We start from the raw sequence: 5,337 nt of genomic DNA, 5'->3' as shown, positions 1-5,337 counted from the left end.
CTAATACCAATCACATGATATTGAAATACGTTCATACTATGGTAGGAAGCAGAGACATTGTTAATAAACCTTTCACTGTTACACAATGTACAACCCAGAAAGAGGTTAGACGAGGGTCGTCGAATGGATAAGATCTACAAATATAGGCAATTGATCACATACTATCTTCAACGATATACAAGTTTCCATACCGTATGAGAAGCTGTACAACCTCTACAGACTAGGCAGATTAAAAATATATAGAACAAAATTACCTGATAGATTGTACATGTTGTGCCACATGTAGAGCAGGATCTGCTAACCCTTGCGGAGCACCTGAGATCACCCCTACTTTTTGGTGGGGTTTGTGTCGTTTATTCTTTAGTTTTCTATGTTGTGTCATGTGTACTATTGTTTGACTGTTTGTCCTTTTCATTTTTAGCAATGGCGATGTCAGTTTATTTTCGATTTATGAGTATGACTGTTTCTCTGGTATCGTTCGTCCCTGTTTTGTATATGCAATTAAAATGAACCCCATGATACAGACAAAGACAAACCATGACGACACTCATGACTCCTACATATAAATAGTATACTATAGCGAAGTTAAGCGTTCTTATCGACGCAAGACGTACCTCATATTTATGTTTATTGATTCATAGTATGAAACCCCAAAATCTTAAAAGCAATGATATATAAATATTTGAATACTTGAGGAGAGATATGACCACACGTTACTTTAATGTCAACGCAGTTTCAATGAATTGGAATATTAAGTTGCTTAAAAGCCAATCTTAAGAAAATGCCTGTACCAACTGTTTGAAAGTTATAAATTGATTGAGAGAAATCAAATCTGGCTTACAAACTAAAACCGAGGGAAACATATCATCTATAAAAGGAAAACAACTAAACAACAGAAAAACTAGAGTGCAACAAAAAACCTAATTAAAACACACAGAAACGAACTATAAGATAACAACTGTCATTTATCTGACTTGGTACAGGAAGTTTTAAGAAGACAGTTGTAGGTTGAACCGGGTTTTGTGGCTAGCCAAACCTCGCACGTGTATGGACATGTTAAATATAACACTAAAAAGACAAAATTACATGATAGGACCACAGTACAAAAAATGCAAGAAGATTAAGGACAGATAAATACACTAATGAACAATACAATAATACATTTCGAATTGCTTATAGTCATCAAAGGTACCAGGCTTATAATTTAATACGACAGACGCGCACAGAGATCTGACAAATACAAAATCTACCAGCTTTAAGGCATTTTAACTTTTCAGTGATTTGAAAATAATCGTAAAACTGTGCTCTTGTTTGTTTCAAACAGATCATTTAAATTTATTCAACACAGTCATTCAAATTGTTTCAACATAGTCATTCAAAAATAAAAATTAAGATGTGGAATAATTGCTAGTGAGACAAATATAATCTTCATACGAGACCAAATGACAAAGACATTAACAGATATAGGTCTCCATATGGCCTTCAACAATGACCATATCTGATTTCACACAGTCAGCTGTAATCGGGCCTCAACTCACAAACGTAAATCAATTGAACAAAGAAACCTGACGGTCTTATTAATGTACAAAAACATGAACAATAACAAATACTAGTATGTAACAACAACAATTAACAATTATTCAATGTAAATAAAATTGAGAATGGAAATGGGGAATGTGCCAAAGAGACAATAACCCGACCATAGAAAAAAACAACAGCAGAAGGTCACCAACAGGTCTTCAATGTAGCGAGAAATTCCCGCACCCGGAGGCGTCCTTCAGCTGGCCCCTAAACAAATATATACTAGTTTAGTGATAATGAACGCCATACTAATTTCCAAATTGTACACAAGAAACTAAAATTAAAATAATACAAGACTAACAAAGGCCAGAGGATGCTGACTTGGGACAGGCGCGAAAATGCGGCGGGGTTAAACATGTTTGTGAGATCTCAACCCCCCCTTTTTAGTCATAAAGATTACCAGCTGATTTGGTTTTAATACAACCACAGCATGTACAAAATGATGTAAAACATATTTATAATAATGTATTCAAATAGTAGGTTTTGTAAGTTTGGTTGGCTGTGATTAAGAACGTAACATATGGAACACAATTGAGACATAAAAGTACGTGTGTTGGAGAAAGTCAGACGTTTTGACAGTTTACATAGATACATCTTTGAAATTAACAAAAGTTATTTAACATAGGAGCGAGTGGTAATTGAATATCTATCGCGATGAGTCTGATTTTACTACACTTCGATTAAACTTAGCTGTGAATTTCTTCATCGCACACATTTTACAAGCTTAAGATCGTCTGCCGAACGGGAGAAATCTTTTTATTTTGTCATAATGATTGATATTTTTTTCTTCAAAGGGTTTTATACATCTTAACAAATACGTTATGTTATGTTATGTTCCTTTCTTTTCATTTGTCGATGTCTCTATGTAGATCGATGGGTCTGGAAAACAGTAGCACGGTTGTTTTCTGGAGGTCAACTCGACAGTTAAGGATGTTTGCTGCTCAGTTTCTAAATAAATAACTTTTCATAAAACTAGTATCTACTGATAGGGAATAAATTGAGGAATTAAAAAAGCAAAACAAAAAATATAGGGGTCCGTGTGCTTGTTTTCGAGATATAAGCCATTGTAATTTTGGCGGGAAAATGTTGTCTCTTGATTTTTCATAGCTTTATCATTGACCAGTTAAAGTTCTCAAATACTATTAAAAAATAAATAAAATTTTATAAGACTTTTACAAATGACTTATAATTTTACATGTAAAAGATTTTTAAAAAGAAAAATGTGGGTTGATGGGGAAAAATTTTTAAGGCATTAAAATGGATAAAACTAGAGGATTCCGAAAAGCTGACAAAAATTCCAAAACATGACAAGCAGACATCCTTAATTAGATGTCGTCTACACTAAAACACACATGAAACCAAGCTACATATTATTGACAAAATGCACTATAAATCGTTTGTTATTTAGGCTTTTTATAATTTGGATAAATGTTTTACATTGCTTTAAAACAATTATGATAATTTGAATGAAATCGGTGATAATAAATTTGCCAGCTAGTGCTCCTTCAAGGATTTTTTTTCAGATTGTCGTACATGTAAACACAAATTACACACATACCCCCTACTCTTCAGACATTAGTGAGTTAGACCTATCACCGATTTTCGACTTGCCATGAACAACATGACGGGAACAACATTTCAGTAGGCTGTAGACTTCCAAAGCACATGAAAACAACTATGGGCATGAGGTATACATGAGTTCGCTGTTTCGCGGTCGGATGATGTTTTCTTTGTGATGTTTGCATTAACTTTGATTAACATTTGTTTTGCAAAGGCGTTGTGAGTTTCACTTCCGAGTTTTGATTGTCCTCTTTTTTAATAGTCATATTAAATGGATATATACAACTTATTTAGTCATAAAAATTATTCATACCTGTATATGTTGTAGAGATACTAATCTTTTAATGGATCGTATGATGATCGCTACAGGTTTTTTGTTTTGTTTTGTTTTGTTGGTTTGCAATCTAATATGTGTTTATCAACTACTTTATTTTTGTACAGATATTCCGACGAAATAAGCTTTTATCATTGAAAAAGAATAAAACACCTTTTGTTTCCTTCATTGCGTTGAAAGGGACACTAACTACGAGACATATAAACAATCTGAAATATAAAATTTTTGTTCAATCATTAATGAGGTTCAAAAAGTGAACTAATTATTCGATTTTAGTAGCCAGTATTGTTCGATATTGTCAAAATAAGCTACGATACTTGCATAGTACATGCATTTTACGTGTAAAGTTACTAAATGGAAAAGATGTGCACATTGAAAGTGAAACAGATGTAAATCATTTGATTGACTTATTCGATAAAAAAATCATTCTTATACAGATAAAAAACGATGATAAACATACTGTTTAAAGTATGATACATGTCTACTTTATATATTGCCTCCGTGAAAATTAGCGCCATTGATAAATTAAATCTTCCAAAATGGTGATCGCTATTAGCAGTATGTATGTGTATACCTTTCTATAAGTACACAACCCCACTCCCCTCCCCTTGTTTTGGTTTGTTTTTCTTCTAATGAATTTCACTGGATAATGCATTGTGTGTTTTAGTATAAATATTTTGAAATCAAAAATCAAAGCTATATTCATAATTGGTATTCTCATTCAATATCCAAAGCTCGAAGACGACGACACGTATTTTATTTCTCTCTTTCAGCAAACGACTTAATCAATAATGCATAGTTTTAGACTACCTCGATAAGGAAATTATATAAAATATGCATTTGCATTGATCAAAGTTAAGTCTTTATTGACGATGATTCAGCTACTGACGTTTAGTCATGTTTCTGCACAAATCAATTTGTCGAACATTGATCGCTGTTGCTATAGTGAAATACAATGTAGCTATGAAACAGGCAAAACCGAATGAATTGCTAGCCAACAACACATTGTTGAAAAGTGCAGTATCTTGTGTACTAATTTGCAGATAATTTTCCTTATTTGCAATTTTGTTTTTTTTTGTTAACGTGTGTGTTGTATAACATAGAACAATGTATGACGATGATTATTACCACGGGTACGAGGTCTTTTATGGAATTAAAAAAACAAACCAGCTACAAATGGAATATTAGGTACAGTTTAACAAAACACAACTCAATGTAAGATAAGGTAACATTAAACAATACAAAATAAATTGGAAAACCAATGTTCAACCACAACAGTAAAATGCAAGGTTGCAAAAATAATATCTTATTGTGTCCTGTTGTTTTTAGTTTTTTAGTTGTCACTGTACATAATCACTGCTCCTCATTGATACATTCTTTGTCCGTTCGTAAGATGTGGAGAAACTTCATGTAGGTGACAAAATGGGGCATGTCAAAGCCTCTGTATCAGGGATAATAACTTTAATAAGAGACGCATTGATTGCAAATAAACTCTTCATAGATACCAGGATTAAACTTTGTATTTATGTGTACATCAAATAACCCATGAAATAGACACATTTACATGCTACTAATCAATATTTCATCGTCATTACAGGATATCTACGTCAATTGAACCCATATGCGTATTACAAAAGGAAAAAAATCCTAAATGATTTTTTATTTAAACAGCAAACTCCACTGTATAGATGCTCAAAGAATACTTTACAACAATTGTAAGTATTATAGGAAATGAGCTGTTTTCCTTCTGTCTCCTTTTGGCAATACAACCCGGACGTCAATGTTCTATTTATAGTTATCAATATAATTAACCTGATGGTAGTTATTTTTTATCATCAGTGCAAAGCGATGTAACTCTTATT

This window comes from Mytilus galloprovincialis, chromosome 7 (genome assembly GCF_965363235.1).
Source record: "Mytilus galloprovincialis chromosome 7, xbMytGall1.hap1.1, whole genome shotgun sequence".
Lineage (NCBI taxonomy): Eukaryota > Metazoa > Mollusca > Bivalvia > Mytilida > Mytilidae > Mytilus > Mytilus galloprovincialis.
The sequence above is the reverse complement of the archived record's forward strand: the minus strand, read 5'-3'. Positions refer to the sequence as shown.